Raw genomic sequence first — 20,507 nt, forward strand, 5'->3', positions numbered from 1 at the left:
GCCCACAATGGTCCATTGTTGGCTGCGGAGGTGGTGATTGAGTTAGGGTTGAATTGGAGAATTGGAGAGCTGCCCTCTTGGTTTAGTGCCACGGGGCCTGCTCAGATCATTCAGCAGATTATCCTGGCGTTCAGTACATCTGTTCATTTCTGGCACTGATGCCCCACTTCATCCACTCAGCCAGACCTCATTTGTTTCTCCCGCCTGATCTTTAGGCCTTCGCCTGAGACATTCGCGAGGCAACACCACCGGCAGCCCGGCACAGCCTCAGTCGTGATCCCGCCACCAATTCCACACCAGCTGCTCATGGCCCCCCCCCGGCCCGGGTCATTGGTAAGATTGTAGCCAACCGAACCACAGCCGGAGATTCCAATCCCAGAGACACTGAGACCCGCTGAACCACCTCAACCATAGTTCCCGTCACTCGGGCACGGACTGAATGGATGCCAAGTCAGAGTTAACGACAGGTAATGTTCCCTGCTGCACGACCTTCTGGCTCAGTGAGGCAGGTGGTTTTCCCATGGACAACCCCTCAATGCCTGTGGATGGAATACCTTGAATTGGTGCACTCACCTGAATTCCCAGCACTTATTTCAGGGGCAGCTGAGTTACGTAAATGGGGTTTAAGTGGACACCTCCCAATCAAAGTCACCTGAAACGCATGGTATTCCACCAATCACTGCGAGGGACTATGTGATTATTATAGTCCCGTGATATTATGCCATTGATTGGGAGGTGTCCACTTAACCCATTTACGTGTCATCAATCAATGGGCGGCACAGTGGCGCAGCTGTAGAGTTTACAGTGTGGCGAAGCTTATTTTTTCAGTTGTATAATACAGTCTTCAATACAAACAAATATCTCCACAACTAACATTAAATGAAAAACAATATATCTCAAATTTCAAAGATATATTGGCCTGAGGAGACCAATCCTTGATAATATCCCACCTGTGCCCCCAGGTGATCTTTATGGAAAACTCTCTGAAGTGTTGTCCTTTAGCGAGGCAGCGGGAGAGTTGCTGCCTTAAAGCGCCAGAGATCCGGGTTCGATCCTGACCACGGGTGCTGTCTGTGCGGAGTTTGTATGTTCTTCCTATGACAGTGTGGGTTTTCTCCGGGTGCTCCGGATTCCTCCCACATCCCAAAGACGTGCGGGACGCTAGGTTAATTGGCCTCTGTAAATTGTCCCTAGTTCGTAGGGAATGGATGCAAATGTGGCATAACACAGAAGTAGTGTGAACGTTCTCCTTGTGACCACATGGGCTTTCTCTGGGTGGTCTGGATTCCTCCTATAAAGACTTGTGGGTTTGTAGGTTAATTGGCTTCGTGCAGGGTGATCGATGGTCGGCAGGGACTCGGTGGGCTGAAGGGCCTGCTTCCATGCTGTAGCTCTAAACTAAACAATGGTGATGCAACCTAACTCCTCTAAATGATTTGTCATGAGCTTACAATGATTCTCTAGCCCTTCCCACCCACAATATTGCTCAACCAGGCATCAGATGATGGCTCTCCTGTTTTCCGACCATTTCTCAGCTCCAAGCTAACCTACATGTTGGAATATGATTACAAATTATTGAGCAGAAATTCATTTACCATGTGGATCCTGGTACATTAATTCAATAATAGAACTGGCTTTTGATGAGCAACACTTAAGAAAATGCAATCAGCACTCACCACAACATGATTAGGGAGACTGAAGTCTGTAAGATATAGGCTGAATTAACTCTGCCCCATCATCACTATTATTACAGGAAGAGATTTGATGAGCTGAATAGGCTGTGACTGCCCTGGGACATTTTGATAATTGCATGTGTGATTCGAAACACTCTCCTGGAATAACAGCTGTAAGAAAACAGTTTCAACAGATATGAAAGCAGGCAGGGATGAAAGAGTTAAGTTATAACTATATAGAGCATAAAAGGTTCAGTGGTAAAGGCTAGGCTTGTAATCCCTTGAATAGTGAAGATGCTGAGGGGGACTAATTAAGGGTATTAAGATGTTTAAAGGATTGGGTGTGGAAGATGGGCAGTCACATCTTCCTCTAGTGGGGCGCATCGAACAAGAGGATGGCATCGTGACATTAGACTGACAGGAGAGGGCGGCACAGGGGCACAAGGGTAGATTTACTGCCTCACTGCGCCAGAGGCCCAGGTTCGATCCTGACTACGGGTGCTGTCGATACGGAGTTTGTACGTTCTCCCTGTGACCGCGTTGCTTTTCTCCTCATGCTCCAGTGTCCTCCCACATTCCAAAATCTTGCAGGTTTATCGGTTAATTGGCTTCTGTCAATTGCCCCTAATGTGTAGATTGAACTAGTGTATGGGTGATCGTTGGTCGACGTGGACTCGGTGGGCCGAAGGGCCTGTTTCCATACTGGAGATGTTAGGAGAAGCTTCACTCAAGGGTTATAAAGTCTGGAGCCACTGCCAGACAGAAGCATCAGCTCCAAGTGTTAACCATTGTATGGGTTGGATCTGGATCGGTTTTAGACTATAAGACATAAGAGCAGAATTAGACCATTCAGCTTATCAAGTCTACTCCGCCATTCAATCATGGCTGATCTATTTTTCCCTCTCAACCCCATTTTCCTGCCTTCTCCCCATAAACTTTGAAATCCTCATTAATCAAGAATCTATCAATCTCTGCCTTAAAAATACCCAAAGACTTGGCCTCAGCCATCAGTAGCAATGAATTTCCACAAATTCATCACCTTCTGGCTAAAAGAATTCCTCTTCATCTCCATTTGGAAGATACCTCCTATCCATTTTCTCCAGGGATGCTGCCTGACCCGCTGAGCCACTCCAGCACGTGGCGTTATTTAATATAACATCTCTTTCCCTCGACACATTTACTTGTATTATTAAATCAATTAAATATCCGCACAATTAAAATGAAACAATTAACTGATTATTTACAGTTTTTAGTAAGCTAGTCCTTTTAACCACAAACCCGGCTATAAACTGAAACCTGACCCTTGACAGTATCTGCCTGCTGTATTCATAATCTCAAATGATCACCTCTCAAACAGGTTTGGCATTTAACTAACCGCACATCCTGTACTAGTTGCCTTGACAACCCAGAATCATAATGTATTGTGTTACGTACATTTTCTAAACATTAATTGTAACCCCAAACGTAAGAGAAATTAATACTTCTGTAATCATTGCAGCAGTTACAATAACACGATGTATCCAGTATAATTACCAGGCATCATTTTCTAATTCTCTCACCCAACTGGGTTGGAAAATTCCGTCAGAACCTATTCAATGTCAAGTCGAGTTAGGTTGAGTTTATTGTCACATGCACAAGCTGAGTGAGGTACAGGTACAATGAAAACTTTGCTTGCAGCAGCATCTTGATTAGCAAGAGTATCAACGGTTACGGGGAGAAGGCAGGAGAATGGGGTTGAGAGGGAAAGATAGGTCGGACGCGATTGAATAGCAGAGTAGCCTTGATGAACCGAATGGCCTAATTCTGCCCCTAGGACATAAACATCACAGGCATTTACACTCAGGCAACATAGAAAAACATAAATTATACATAGACTACACATAAATGGTACAAGACAATGAAGGGAAAAAGACTGCAAAATACAATCCCTGCGAAAATAAGTAATTAGAAAACACGTAAGAGGTGCTCCAAAGTTCTGCTGTTCTGCTGCCGAGATTGGATTGGGATTGTGCAGTTTGGTTCTTGTCGGACACCTTGTCTGGGGTGTCAGTAAACTTACCAATGCCTCATGGCCTTTGGACCCCACTAGCAGCAAGACTGCCAGCTTCCTGACTTCACATAAGGGCATGATTCCCGGGTCTGTGCTGTCTCCTCAAATGTTAGTGATAACATTCATGATTCAGAACATCTCCACTAGTTCCACATCCATGGGGAATAGCCGGGACCTCACGTACCACCAAGCGCACCAACATATCTACCATCCTCCGCTCAGCTCTTTCTGGGGAACTTCTTTCCCCGTTACATTTTGTGCTTCTTGGTCCTTTATTGAACTCAACTGACAATGGTACTAGGTACAACATCATATCAAAAGTCATACCGCTGTCTGCAGATAATTCATAAAGGTACATGGAGTGTCAACACACTCCACAAAAGGGATGGCCGGTTTTTGATGGGGAAGAGTGTTAGAGGCTAAGGAGCCAAGGCTGGGTAATGGTTTGGGGTGTCAGAGTGACAGGGCCAGTCAAGCTGCTGTCTCACAGCCCCAGTAATGCGGGTCCAATCCAGGCCTCAGGCACATTCTCACTATGATTGCCGAGGTTTCCGTGGGTGCACTAATTTTCTTCCACGTCCCAACATCATGGCAGCCGGTGGGTTAATTGCCCACAATGTTACCGTGAGTGTAGGTGGGCAAAATAAACATTGTGCTGGAGGGGAGGAACAGATGAGAAGAGAACAAGGGGTCACAGTTTAAGGATAAGGGGAAAGTCTTTTAGGACCGAGATGAGAACGTTTTTTTTCACACAGAGCGTGGTGAATCTGTGGAATTCTCTGCCACAGAAGGTAGTTGAGGCCAGTTCATTGGCTATATTTAAGAGGGAGTTAGATGTGGCCCTTGTGGCTAAAGGGATCAGGGGGTATGGAGAGAAGGCAGGTACGGGATACTGAGTTGGATGATCAGCCATGATCATATTGAATGGCGGTGCAGGCTCGAAGGGCCGAATGGCCTACTCCTGCACCTATTTTCTATGTTTTTCTATGTTTCTAGAACGGATTGCCAGGTAATAAGAGGGGTTTTTTGGGATTGCTTTGAGAGCTAGCATAGGTTTGATTGTCTGAATAGGCTCCTTTACTACAAGGAAAAAGGAGAGCTGCAGATCACACAGTATTTAATCGAACGATGAGAGGGATTAAACTAACTGCTGTTACTTGTTCCAGTAGTCCTACATCTCCACAACTACAAATCCTGGGTGATATAAAGAATCAGTGGCCACCAACTCAACACTACTTCATTCAATCCAGAGCCAACAGTGAGGGATGCAAATTGTTGTCAAATGAACAACATAGAACACAGGAACACAGGAACACAGGTAGAGTGCAGGAACAGGCCCTTTGGCACATAATAGACAATAGACAATAGGTACAGGAGGAGGCCATTTGGCCCTTCGAGCCAGCACCGCCATTCAATGTGATCATGGCTGATCATTCTCAATCAGTACCCAACATTGGGAACATGTTTCCTGCCTCTAACGTGTCCAACCCCTTAATAATCTTATACGTTAAAGGTCATAGAAACATAGAAAATAGGTGCAGGAGTAGGCCATTCGGCCCTTCGAGCCTGCACCGCCATTCAATATGATCATGGCTGATCATTCAGCTCAGTAGCCTGTACCTGCCTTCTCTCCATACCCCCTGATCCCTTTAGCAAAAAGGGCCACATCTAACTCCCTCTTAAATATAGCCAATGAACTGGCCTCAACTACCTTCTGTGGCAGAGAATTCCACAGACTCACCACTCTCTGTGTGAAGAAATGTTTTCTCATCTCGGTCCTAAAAGACTTCCCCCTTATCCTTAAGCTGTGACCCCTGGTTCTGGACTCCCCCAACATCGGGAACAATTTTCCCGCATCTAGCCTCTCCAACCCCTTAAGAATTTTATATGTTTCTATAAGATCCCCCCTCAGTCTTCTAAATTCCAGCGAGTACAAGCCCAGTCTATCTAGTCTTTCCTCATATGTAAGTCCCGCCATCCCAGGGATCAATCTGGTGAACCTTCTCTGTACTCCCTCTAAGGCAAGAACGTCTTTCCTCAGGTTAGGAGACCAAAACTGGACACAATACTCCAGGTGCGGTCTCACCAAGGCCCTGTACAACTGCAGCAGAACCTCCCTGCTCCTAAACTCAAATCCTCTTGCTATGAATGCCAACATACCATTCGCTTTCTTCACTGCCTGCTGCACCTGCATGCTTGCTTTCAATGACTGGTGCACCATGACACCCAGGTCACGTTGCATCTCCCCTTCTCCCAATCGGTCACCATTCAGGTAATACTCTGCTTTCCTGTTCTTGCCGCCAAAGTGGATAACCTCACATTTATCCACATTATATTGCATCTGCCATGCATTTGCCCACTCGCCTAATCTATCCAAGTCACTCTGCAGCCTCCTAGCATCCTCCTCGCAGCTAACACTGCCACCCAGCTTCGTGTCATCCGCAAACTTAGAGATGTTGCATTCAATTCCCTCGTCCAAATCATTAATATACACTGTAAATAATTGGGGTCCCAGCACTGAGCCTTGCGGTACCCCACTAGTCACTGCCTGCCATTCCGAAAAGGACCCGTTTATTCCTACTCTTTGCTTCCTGTCCGCCAACCAATTTTCTATCCACCTCAACACTGAACCCTCAATACCGTGTGCTTTAAGTTTGTACACCAATCTCCTATGTGGGACCTTGTCGAAGGCCTTCTGAAAGTCCAGATATAACACATCGACTGGTTCTCCCTTATCCACTCTACTAGTTACATCCTCGAAAAATTCTATAAGATTCGTCGGACATGATTTGCCTTTGGTAAATCCATGCTGACTTTGTCCGATGATTTCTCCACTTTCCGAATGTAATGCTATCACATCTTTAATAACTGACTCTAGCATTTTCCCCACTACCGATGTTAGGCTAACTGGTCTATAATTCCCCGTTTTCTCTCTCCCTCCCTTTTTAAAAAGTGGGATTACATTAGCTACCCTCCAGTCCTCAGGAACTACTCCAGAATCTAAAGAGTTTTGAAAAATTATCACTAATGCATCCACTATTTCTGAGGCTACTTCCTTAAGCACTCTGGGATGTAGCCTATCTGGCCCTGGGGATTTATCTGCCTTTAATCCATTTAATTTACCTAACACCACTTCCCGACTAACCTGGATTTCCCTCAGTTCCTCCATCTCTTTAGACCCCCGGTCCCCCGCTATTTCCGGCAGACGGTTTATGTCTTCCTTAGTGAAGACAGAACCAAAGTATTTGTTCAATTGGTCTGCCATCTCCTTGTTCCCTATGTTCAATTCACCTGTTTCCGACTGCAAGGGACCTACATTTGCCTTAACTAATCTTTTTCTCTTGACATATTTATAAAAGCTTTTGCAGTCTGTTTTTATGTTCCTTGCCAGTTTTCCCTCATAATCTATTTTCCCTTTCCTAATTAAGCCCTTTGTCCTCCTCTGCTGGACTCTGAATTTCTCCCAGTCCTCTGGTATGCTACTTTTTCTGGCTAATCTGTATGCTTCATCTTTTGTTTTAATACTATCCTTGATTTCCCTTGTTAGCCACGGATGCACTACCTTTGCCAAACATGACTATTCTCCTCTGCCTGCATGTGATCCACATCCCATCCCACCATTCCCGGCTCATCCATGTGCTCATCTAGAAGCCTCTAAAAGGAACAGTAATGCCAGAGATTATTACACTCTGTGTCTGCAGTGATGCTCAATGGAACACTCTGGTACCGATTTAAAAGCAGAATCAAACATTCCTCTAATTTTTGACCTTGGATTGAAAATGAAAGCATCGTCGTTTATGCTACCGATATTCTGTGTGCTGCCTGGTAAATCATTTGACAGTTCTTTAATCATATTCACCATAAGGCTACTGCCATCCTGAAGCTTGAAGCTTAAGTTACATGAATCCCCGGAGTTGATGAAATAATTGGAGTCAGGCACTGTGAGAGCTCCTGCAGAAATTCAAATGATTCTTTTTTTAACTCATTACATGACATCTTGTGAATATTAAGGCTGTTTTAATAGAATGAGGCGTATTAGTTTCAGCTCACACACAGAGAGACTTTAATGGAGACCTGTCCCAAAATGAATCATAGAACATCAAGTCAAGTCAAGTCAAGTCAAGTCAAGTCAAATTTATTTGTCACATACACATACTCGATGTGCAGTGAAATGAAAGTGGCAATGCCTGCGGGTTGTGCACAAAAATAATTACAGTTACAGCATATAAATAAAGTTAATAAGTTACTAAACATAGCACAAAAAGTGTCGACAAAAATTTAGTCTCTGGGGTTATCAAAGTTGACAGTCCTGATGGCCTGTGGGAAGAAGCTCCGTCTCATCCTCTCCGTTTTCACAGCGTGACAGCGGAGGCGTTTGCCTGACCGTAGCATCTGGAACAGTCCGTTACTGGGGTGGCAGGGGTCCCTCATGATCTTGCTTGCTCTGGATCTGCACCTCCTGATGTATAGGTCCTGCAGGGGGACGAGTGTAGTTCCCATGGTGCGTTCTGCCGAACGCACTACTCTCTGCAGGGCCATCCTGTCCTGGGCAGAGCTGTTCCCAAACCAGACTGTAATGTTGCCGGACAGGATGCTCTCTACAGCCCCAGAGTAGAAGCAATGAAGGATCCTCAGCGACACTCTGAATTTCCTCAGTTGTCTAAGGTGGTAAAGGCGCTGCTTAGCCTTACCCACCAGTGCGGCAATGTGCGTTGCCCACGTCAGATCCTCTGCGATGCGGACTCCCAAGTATTTGAAACTGCTCACCCTATCCACAATAGACCCATTTATCTCCAGTGGCGTGTACGTCCTTGGATGTTTAGCCCTTCTGAAGTCCACAATCAGCTCCTTTGTTTTAGTGACATTCAAGAGGAGGCTATTGTCCTGACACCAGAGTGCCAGATCAGCCACCTCCTCCCGGTAGGCCTTCTCATCGTTGTTGGAGATCCGGCCCACCACCACAGTGTCATCAGCAAACTTGATGATGGAGTTTGAGCTGAACCTGGCCCTACAGTCATGTGTGTACAGGGAGTACAGTAGGGGGCTAAGGACGCAGCCCTGGGGGGATCCTATGTTCAGGGTGAGGGAGCTAGATGTGTGTTCCCCCATCCTGACCACTTGGGGCCTGGCAGTGAGAAAGTCCAGGACCCAGGCACACAGAGGGGTGCTAAGCCCCAGTTCCAGCAGCTTCTCAACCAGTCTGCTGGGGACTATTGTGTTGAATGCTGAACTAAAGTCAATGAACAGCATCCTCACATAGCCCCCCTGGCTGTCCAGATGAGAGAGAGCGGTGTGTAGAACCTGGGAGACCGCATCATCCGTGGACCTGTTCGGACGGTATGCGAAAGAACAAAAAAACCTTCCTTCTGGGCTCAGCTGCTCTCTGCATCTGTTTGATATCCTGACTCTCATCCACTCTCTTCTCTCTTTCTCCCTCAATCTCTCTCACTCACTCCCTTTTCCTCTTTCTCCCCCCGCTCTGACTCTCCTCCTGTCTCAGATTTTCCAGCTGTTGTCGTTTCTTTCTGTCCTTCTCTCCCTTATTTTCCATCATCACATTATGCTCTCACTCCTTCAGCCCCCACCCTCCAGCAGTGGTGAGCTCCCCACCTGCTGATACCAGTGTGATATATCTACAATCGGCATGGACGATTGTAGATATATGTTGGAGCGGCTCTTTGTTTGATGAGCCACATTTTTCTAAGGAATAGCTGAATGATTGCCTCTGTGCCTCTGTGAATGGTGGTAGAGGCCTGGAAAGGTGTAGCACAGAATCAGGCCATTCAGCCCAAGTCATCCGCACCTACCAGTGGGCACCCTTCCATACTAACCCCATCGCTCAGCACGGTCTGGAGAGCTCTCTGCCCTTGATTCAAGTGCGCATCCAGACATTTGTTGTTGGAGGGACCTCTGTGTTTGACCTGCATCCTGAATCTGGCTTTCATGTGGGCCTAGTCCCCCTTAAATACAGCTCAAACTGGAACGGCTCGCAAAGAAAATCACATACAGCAGCGGTGAGTTTCTCGAGCAAGATTGTTTCCTCAGGCCTTGAGTGGTATATGCTGTGGAAGCATTTCAGGAGAGCGCTGAAAGATATTACACTGACTCAAACAACTTCCAGCAATGTATGGCACTCGTGTTACAATGGTTACATGTGGATTATACATTGTTGCAATCATTCATCAGTAAACTACTTTTCTTTGCATCTTTGATCCTTGTTTCAACTCTGCGGAAGTTTCCTTTGTCAGCCTAATAGCTGCTTCCCCCATTCTTCCTACAAATTGATGCTATAAATTATGGCCAAGTCTTACTGTCATGACTCCTCGTATCTTACGGTCAATCATCAATTCTTGTGACCAATTCTCTTGCACTTTGCCTAGTTTAAAAAGCACCCTATGTTTATCTCTGCTGCAATCTAAACATGCCATGCCTTGCAATCTGAACACTTCACAAATTGATTGAATTGAAAGATACAGCACAGAAACAGGTACTTCTGCCCATCTTGGCCATGCCGATCAAGTCTGGCTCCCATCTATGCCAGGCTCACCTACCCACGTTTGGCCCATATCCCCCTGAACCTTTCCTGTCCATGTACCTGTCCAAGGCACTCTTAGATGTTGATATCGCACCTGCTTCAACTAGCACCTTGGGCAGATCGTTCTCTATACCCACTACTCTTTCTGTAATCCCTCACACGTATCCTTTCAATTATCCCTATCATTTCAATCCTTTCAATAGTTCTTTCAATCCTTTAGTTAGTTTATTTTTATCCTCTGATACGGCCTGCTGCTCTTCCATTGCCGCTGCACAATATTGCTTACCTTTCAACCTTTTAATCATGAGTTTACTGGAGAACGTATACTCAGATTTCCAGAGAAGAATCACGGTTCTAAACCCTATGACACTTTACCTCAGTATCTCCCCAGTAACCCATGCTCTTCCTATTCCTCATCTAAGGGCATCCCCACAGTTGCCACGACTCCAATATCCTTCTGTTCAATGAGTCGTCTATTAGTATTTTACCTCCTAATCTGAGTCCTGCTGTGATTGCCAATTGCAGTAACTAATTCCCCAAAGAAATGGTTTTAAATAACCAAGCGGGCAAAGTCAGGAAAAACTAATTGAGGAAAAAAAGGCACTTCTGGAGTAACAGCTTCTCTGGAGAAAATTGAAAGGTGACGTTATAGTGATAGGGTCGAGACAGTCCTTCAGTCTAAAGTTACTCCAGCACTTTTTTTGTAAGCCAGCATCTGCAGTTCCTTGTTTCATCAAACGCGTTGACCTCTTGCTAAAACCACCCAGTTCCTTTCAGGTTATAGATATCACCCGATGCCGGGTGGCCAGTCCTCCCAGGTTTCCTATGGAGAGCGCATGTGCAGTACATTGAAGCTCTGGTCATTTGACATGGAGATCTCTCGGCCATCTCTTATACAGTTAATCACCAGGCTGGTGCCCAGGTTCACACTCCACAGATGCACTTCATGCATGCTTGTTTGTTCCTTTAACCAATGTTGGAGCACGTCCAGCCAGCATTTGACAAATCCAATCATACTATACATTTGGTCAGTAAAAGTATGATGTTTCTTCCCTCTCAGTCCCTCAGTACCTCTGCCAACACTTCATTGCTCACATCGTTGTTAGATTCACCATTCCTTGATTAGGCAATATACTTCTCTCAGTAGCCAGGGCTTCAACAATGAAAGTGAATAATGTACAATACTGCATACAACATCAAAGAAAACATAACCTGCCGGTGTAACTCAACGGATCAGGCAGCATCAGTGGAGGATATGAATAGGTGGCGGTTTTGGATCGGGACTGATTGTAGTAAGGGGGAGGCATGTTCTCTAGAGATGCTACCTGACCCGCTGAGTTACTCCAGCAGTTTATGTCTTTTTTAAGCCAACCCCTGCAGTTTCTTGTGTCCAAGTGATAGGTGGATACAAGTGAGGGGGATTGGGGGAGGGTTGATTGGCAGATGGATGGAGTAAGTGACAAAGCTAGAGATGATAAAGAGAGAATGGGGTGTCAAATAAGAAGAGTGAAATGTAAAGCCAGAAGGAGGGCTATTGGGGGGGGGGGGGGGGGCGGGCCGGGGGGGTGGCGGGGGGTGTTAGGGAAGAGCAGTAGGTTAATGGGAGAAATGAGTTCCTTCTGTGACCACACAGGTTTTCTCCAGGTGCTCCGGTTTTCTCCAACATCCCAAAGACGTACAGGGTTGTAGGTTAATTGGCTTTAGTGAAATTGCCCTAATGTGTGGGATGTGAATCTGGATAACATGGAACTAGCGTATGGGGTGGTCATTGGTCTGCGCAGACTGGGTGGGCTGAAGGGCCTGTTTCCACCCTCTATCGCTAAAATAAAACTAAACTAAGTTTGACCTACAATGACTCTGTTAAGTTTAGAGGGTTAAAGATAAACATTTTATTCACAAACATTTTATTGTGTTTGATAAGTCACTGGATTCAGATAACAGTTTTGATTCACTCAATAATTTATTACACTACTAAATAAGGCACATTGTAAGATTTGAGAAGTTTTCCCTCATTCTGCAATCAACACCAAACCAAAGAGCTGCAGTTTGGACATTTTACACGGGAGACTGGGGCTGATAGCGGAGAAAGGCTGCGGTCAGTTTAACAAGGGATGTCACAATCCGTGGGTCCTAAGATGGCCGCGGGACCTCGTGACCAGCCACAAAAGCAAAAACCCCACAGCCCAGTCTCTAGGTTTCTGCAAAGCCACGGCCAGAACAATGGATGGATATTGGCCGTGCAGAAACCCGCGAAACCAGGTCGAAGTCCAGACACTGGGGCGCTGACATCAGCATATTCACAATGCCCCAAGCCGACCTACACAGTTAATGCCGTTAAGGGGGCACAATAGCCCATAGAAACATACCTGGCAGGTGATGGGAAACCATTTACACCCATCACCTCTTAAGGGAAAATAGCTTAACAGACCGTCTAGCCATCACCGGTACCCCCGGACATAACGCAGAACAGAGAGAAAACTCAAATACCCATCTTTGAAACAAAGAGATCCCGAGATCTGGCGGGAGATAGGACGGGTCAGAATAGTATAACTGGCCATGACTTTTGGGTTTTAAACTCATGCAAGTCAAACGGATGCAAGTCAGAAGTCAGGCGTGCAAGACAGAAGTCAGAGGAGGCAACAAACGGCACGGAGAACGGAGACTCACCGAGAAGAACGGAAGGAAGAAACTCACGGAACAAGCACGACCCTCACGGAGAACAGCGGAGAAGCAGCACGAACAGCCAGTAACCCCAGTAAGAGCCCCATGGTGAGCATGTACCCCGATCCTGCACATCCTGGACATAGTTTAGTGTAGAGGGGAGGGTGGTTTAATTAACGTGGGTGTATAAGTAAATATGTGTTGGCCAATTTTGCGATGTGTCGTACGTTCCCCATCTTACAGTCGTGTATATGTCTTGTAGAACTGTACGTTTTAGAATTCAGAGTCAAAAGTATTCATGTATATGTCTTGTAGAACTGTACGTTTTATGATTCATAGTCAAAAGTATTCATGTATATGTCTTGTAGAACTATACGTTTTATGATTCATAATCAAAAGTATTCATGTAATTCGGTATGTGTCTTATAGATATGTCTTATAGAACTGTGAAGAGCATTCATGTACAATAGTCCCAAGCGCTCAATAAAAGCCTTTTCCATTAAAACCCTGGTCTTCAAATCTGGTCTGGTTGAGTTTTTCTGCACTAACAACGCTCCTGCATCTAAGTCCAGTGTCTAGAACCGTAGGGGGTGAGTGGGTCGAACCACTCACGGGGAACCAGTGTGCGCGGCCTGGTCAAGGGATCAGAGCAAGGCACGGGGACCTTAGGTCGGGCGAAAGCTCGGCGCAGAAAACCCCTTACAACATACACTCACGTGTCCCCGAATATCCCCGAACACACTCGCAAACCCCGAGTACACAGCAGAGCACGCTGCAGGATGTTTCTACATACACTCACGTAAACCTGAAGGCACTCGCAAACTCATCAGAGCACGCCACAGGTTGTTTTGTTCGAGCTCACCTGGCTCCGTTCGCGACACGGTCCAAGGCTGAGGTTCTCTCCCTGAAAAGGGCGCCCAACGCCATCTTTATGGCATTTCCTATCAGAGCAGACCGCGCCACTGCGCCCTCCCTGAGCCAATCATAAGCCCCCCTTGTCTGCAACGTTTCTGCGCTAGTAGCTGCAGGGAGCCCGGGTGGTCTACCTAACTATTGCTGTTGTGTTGTGTTGTGCTTGCCAACATTACGCTTTCCCATAGAATGGCCTTGAAGACTGTTCCCAGGCAATGATCACAGGTGGGAGGAGGTAATGCGTCTGAACACTTGTTTTCGAGAGGCGATGGAATGTAGGGCTGCTAACTTAGCTGATAACTCCATTTCACATTTTAGCAGAAATTGTCAGTTTAACCCTTACACTACATTGGGTAAGTCAATAGTCTGGGTTCATTGTACAAATCATAGACACACTTACATTGGTGGTTTCCATCCTCCCAATAACCAACTTCCAGAGATATTACCCCCATTGTTTTCCATTATTGAGTACTTCAATTCTATTCCCATTGTTAAGTGTTTTGAAATCTAAGGAGTGAACTGCATCTAATCCTCCTGTTACAGTGCCCATTACATTTCTCTTCTCCCTTCTGGTTTACTTCTTAAACGGAGAATATTGTCTCCATGTTTGCCGATACTGATGCACAGCTCATATTATATTTATCCCTGGGATTATTTGTTGCCCAAGCTTGGCACTCTTTCAGTTTCCATTTTACTTTCCTCTTCTTTATTCCTTTCAGAATGAAATAAAACAATTCCCTCAACCCCACTTTTTGCAAGGTAGGGTCTGACGTGATTGACTGGCAAAGTATTCCAAGATCTCTCATTTGTATTTTACCAGAAACAAGCTGCCCTCAAGCATGTTCCACATTTGCATTCTCGGAGATAGGAATCCAGGATGCTCATATGCACTTGTTAAGGATAAAACACTGTGGTTACATCATAGCAAGTATTTCCCTAAACAATACAACATTACAAAATCATTAATTCTAAATTCTTAAGCAATATCTTTTAACCTTTTGGAAATAATAATAATAATAATAATATATTTATTTTATATAGCGCCTTAACACATGCACAAAGCGCTTTACAAATACAATTAACATAGAAACAAACAGACAAACAGGCAAACTATCCTGACGGAAAAGCGGCGAATAATCAACGCCAGCGTCCTCTCACGTCAGGGTCCGGCAGTAGACATTAAAGAACACAAGACACACAGATACAATTTTTTACACAAAACAGCCATCACAGTGATTGCTCTAGGCATACCCTCACTGTGATGGAAGGCAAAGTCTTATGCATTGTTGTTAAGAAAAACAACGTTAAAGATTATATCCAATTGGCCCTATCTATCTCACCTAATACCAGTTTCAAATTCCCAATGTATTTACACACTAATCGACAATTTCACCAAACGCCAATTTCTTTCTGATATGCTGGCATCTCATATCCTCCCATTTCTAATAAAATTTCAAGTACTTTAACCTTGATTCCACATGGCCAGTGTTGAATCCGGGTGTCTCTGTCTCTCTCTCTCTCTCACACTATCTCTGTCTCTCTCTCTCAATTCCTAGTGTTTTTTGTGGTTGTGTACAATGTGTGGGGGGGGGGGGGGGGGGGGGGAACTGTAAAATTGTCTCTTCCGAATGGAGAAGCGCCATTTCTTCTGGGCGGTGTCTCCGTACACGCTGCGGCCTACCATCGGCCAAACTCCTGGAGCTGGTGGCCTCCAGCTGGGATCACCTGGGCTCTGGTTCACAGAGCCCGCGGACCGGACTTACCATCTGCAGAATTGGCTGCCTTCGGAGGCTGTAGTGGCGCTGCGGGAGCGGCTGCGACTCGCCTTCGGAGGCTTCGGCCGCGGGCCGCGGGGATATCGGAAGCTCGCAGGCCCCTGGGAGGGGGCCGACATCGGGAGCTCCGGCAGCGGCAGCGTCTTCGCCCGCCCCGAATCGCGGGGCTTGGGTCGGCCCGCCGCGGACCTTTCACCGTCCGGCACGGCCTGGAACGTGGCAACTCCAACAGCCTGACCGCGGGAGAAGACGGCAGGGGAAGAGAAAAGACATTCTGGCCTTCCATCACAGTGAGGAGGTGACTGGAGGAGACTCACTGTGATGGATGTTTCTTTTTTTTTTGTTTTGTGTTGGTTGTGATTGTGTGTGAAATTGTTTATTTTTATTGCTCTATTGCTGGACTGTGGGTGATCTTTCATTTCACTGCACATCTTGTATGTGTATGTGACAAATAAACTTGACTTGACTACCATGGCCTGTTTCCTTTATCATCGTTACTTTTTGCATATCTTTCATTCATTGTTCTTTATCTCCCCACATCATAGTCTATATCTCTCGTTTCCCTTATCCCTAACCGGTCTGAAGAGGGGTCTCGACCCGAAATGTCATCCATTCCTTCTCTCCAGAGATGCTGCCTGTCCCGCTGAGTTACTCCAGCTTTTTGCATCTCTTCGGTTTAAAGCAGCATCTGCGTTTCCTTCCTACACCATTCTCCAGCATTGTTTCTTGCTTTCCTTGGCCTATGCTCACTTTACTGCTGCTATTTTTACTTTTTTTTATTGGTTCTTCACAATGCTGGAAATCCAATTACTCCTTTTGTCATACTTCACTTTTCCTTGTCCCTTCTACCAAATCTATTGCTCAGTCAGTGGTGGCTCTGGGTCGTAACCTTTCTCTGTCATCTTTTTAATTACTTTTTATTACGAACCACTATTGTTTGTACTACGGATCCCTTGAGACCCCATTCCATGTCAGCGCTTTCCCTATCAGTAACCAACATCGGCAGGTTGCGTGCCCTACCGATATGTTGTATTATTTTATACCACCTTCAAATTTCTCCCCAAACCAAGATACCCTTGTGTTGAATCTCTCTGCACCAGTACTCTGACATCTAACCTCTCCGCCTCGCTCCCCTGACATCTGACCTTTCCCTGTCTCTACCTCACATCTACTCCCTCACATCGATCAAAGGCATCTATTCTTATTCATAGTCATAGAATCATAGAGTGATACAGCGTGGAAACAGACCCTTCTGGCCAACTAACCCACACCGACCAACATATCCCATCTACATTAGTCCCACTTGCCTGCATTTAGCCCATATCCCTCCAAAGCTGTCCTATCCATATACCTATCTAATTGTTACTTAAACATTGCAATAATCCCTGCCTTAGCTACCTCCTCCTCCTCCACTATCCCTTGTATGAAAACGTTACCCCTTCAGATTCCTATTAAATCTTTCCCCCTTCACCTTAAACCTATGTCCTCTGGTTCTCGTTTCCCTTACTCTGGGCTGGGGACCTGACCTCCCATTTGGGGACCTGACCTCCCATTATACTACAACTAATGGTAACCTGACCACAACCTGGGACCTACTCTTCCAACTATGGGCGGTGTCATTAAACTTGTTTTCCTCGAGCAGATGCCTCCATTTGCCTGACAGTTGTTTTAGCATATTCCCTCTGTGGCCAAACGTTGTTGACCTGAATACTCTTGTCTTATGACCAAATCTTTTGCATTCAAATGGAGATACAAGGAACAACAGATGCTGGAATCTTGAATAAAATACAAAGTGCTGGAGTAACCTTTTTAATGGCTCAACCTGAACATACTTTTGTATCGTGTCTGAAATAGGGTAAGACATGAAATAGGGCATGAGCACAAAAGAAAACCTGACACCAGCTGTCGATTAGGGCATTGAGCAAGAGCGGATGAAAGATGTTAGGAGCATCTTAAAGGAGGGGAGAGAGATGGAGTGGGGAGGGGAGAGAGATGGAGTGGGGAGAGATGGCGTGGGAAGGGGAGAGAGATGGAGTGGGGAGAGATGGAGTGGGAAGGGGAGAGAGATGGAGTGGGGAGAGATGGAGTGGGAAGGGGAGAGGAGTGGGGAGGGGAGAGGGGTGAAGTGGGGAAGGGAGAAGCAAGCAGTGGGGAGAGGGGTGGAATGTGGAGAGCTGGGAAGGGGAGAAGGGGAGATGTGGGGAGGGGAGCAGTGGGAGGGACAGAGAGGAGTGGGAAGGAGTACTCTGTGCCTGCACTGCCCTAGCAGCTGCGGCTCGCCTGCAGTCCGTTTGTCTTTTGTGTTTTTTTGTTGTTTTTTGTCTTAACTGTAGTGTTTCGATGTGATGTAGTGTCTTTTTGTGGTTGTGTACTATGTGTGGGGGGGGGGGGACTGTAAAATTGTCTCTTCCGAACGTAGACCCGACCTTTGTTTTCTGGGTGGTGTCTCCGTTCCCGCTGCGGCCTACCATCGGCCAAACACCTGGAGCTGGCGGCCTCCACCTGGGACCACCTGGGCTCTGGTTCGCAGAGCCCGCGGACCGGACTTACCATCTGCGGGGCTTGGGTCGGCCCGCCGCGGACCTGGAACGTGGAAACTTCAACAGCCTGACCGCGGGAGAAGCCGGTAGGGGGAGAGAAAAGACATTCTGGCCTTCCATCACAGTGAGGAGGTGACTGGAGGAGACTCACTGGGATGGATGTTTCTTTTTTTGTTTTGTGTTGGTTGTGATTGTGTGTGAAATTGCTTATTTTTATTGCTCTATTGCTGGACTGTGGGTGAACTTTCATTTCACTGCACACTGTATGTGTATGTGACAAATAAACTTGACTTCACTTGACTGATGGGGTGGGGAGGAGCGGGGAGGGGAGAGTAGAGAGAGGTGTGATCATCTTAGGTGTGGTGGATTGCAGAACCCGTGACCTGGGCAGTGGATGGCACTGTATTTAATGGAGGGACGATTAACCTGGGTCTGATCAAGAGGCCAAAGTTGCCCGAGAGGCATTTTGATGGACTTGGGTGCATCATGAACTCAGAGGAAGTCAACTAGAAGCCAGTGGAGGTGAGGGAGCACAGGAGTGGTTGGAGCAAGGCGCGAGATGAAAGCACAGTACAATCCGTACAATGCAAGGAGGCAGCAATCAGGAGGGAGTTGCCCCATTACTGCCCACCTCTCTCTCTACTGCCCAGTGAAAGCAGCAGCTGCTTCCTCTCAGTCCCATCCACCCTGGTCTCATTTCCCATCCTGGTCTTTAGAAATGGCTGAATACAAACCACCTCCACACTGTGACTCATCCCTGCCAATCATGGATCTTTCATACCTTTGTGAAGGTGTGGGAGTCTTTCAATAAAGAGCTGCACGATCTCCTCCTCCACCTCGGCAACCGCTCCTTAAATGTCAACGTGTTTACCACACTGACAGTAGCTCTTCGTGCTAGTCCTTCTCCAACCATCAGTGTTCCCGAGACCCCGAGGGCTCGCAGCAGAGGGAATGTGGACAGGACATTCCCTATGGATCTAGGGGGTGACGTTCTCACAGCAAAGGTCACCTATTTAAAACCAGAGATCAGGCAAAACGTTTTCCTGCAGCCAGTGCGGTCCCTGGAGCTCCCCTCCTCGAGGGACAGTGCAGGCAGTGTGTGAGTGGTGTGAGGGTAGAGTCATAGTGATACAGTGTAGAAACAGGCCCTTTGGCCCAACTCGCCCACACCGGCCAACATGTCCCAGCTACACTCGTCCTACCTGCCTGCGTTTGGTCCATATCCCTCCAAACCTGTCCTATCCATGTACCTGTCTAACTGCTTCTTAAACGTTGGGATAGACCCAGCCTCAACAACCTCCTCCCAGCAGTGGGACCTTGGCAGCTTGTTCCATACACCCACCACCCTTTGTGTGAAAAAGGTACCCCTCAGATTCCTATTAAATATTTTCCCCATCACCTTGAACCTATGTCCTCTGGTCCTCAATTCCCCTGCTCTGGCAAGAGATTTTGTGCATCTACCCGATCTATTCCTCTCATGATTTTACACACCTACCTAGGGGTAGGTCGATATTTGGTAGGCAAGGTCACGGGCAGGAGAGCGAAGAGGTGGCGAGCTGAGAGCTTATTGAATGGAAGACCAGGCCAAAGGGTGTTCTTTACATTCAAATATTTGTATCGAACCAGGTTGCATTACAAGCAGTCTCGCCCATCGCATTGTGCTTTAAACTCCTGTTCTGAAAGAACTCCGAGCAATAAAAGGTGTAAAAATGATCACCTGATGTTGTTGGGAGCTACAGTACTTTATATCCTCTCTGCCACAGCTGGGTTTATAACAGCATTGGACCCATTCTATACCACACTGAGTGAAGATGGGTCCATAACACTACAGGGGTCATTCTATACCACACAAAGTCTATAACACGAGAGGGCCCAATCTATATCACTGAGTGGGGATGGGTCTATAACACTATTGGACCCATTCTGTACCACATGGAGCCTATAAAACTATTGGACCCATTAGATACCCATTCTCCACTGAGTGGAGTTAGTACTATAATACTGGAGCAGCAGCCGATCATTGGCTTCAGGAAACTGGGCGTTGTACACGCTCCACTCAGTATTAATGTGCTGAAGTGCACAAGGCCAAGAGCTTTAAATTCCAAGGCGTAAATATATCACAAATAATCTGTTCTGGTCCAACCACATTGAAGTCCCCCCCCCCCCACCATCGACTCTATCTCCACTTATGCTGCTATAGGAAAGCAACCAACATAATCAAGAACCACGCACAATCTTGGTCGTTCCCTCTTCTCCCCTCTCCTGCCAGGCAGAGGATACAAAAGCTTGTACCTCTAGACAGGAACAGCTTCTTCCCCGCTGTTATCAGGCTACTCTATGGACCTCTCATGGGGTAAGGAT

This window comes from Rhinoraja longicauda, chromosome 5, assembly GCF_053455715.1.
Source record: "Rhinoraja longicauda isolate Sanriku21f chromosome 5, sRhiLon1.1, whole genome shotgun sequence".
NCBI classification, from domain to species: Eukaryota; Metazoa; Chordata; class Chondrichthyes; order Rajiformes; family Arhynchobatidae; genus Rhinoraja; species Rhinoraja longicauda.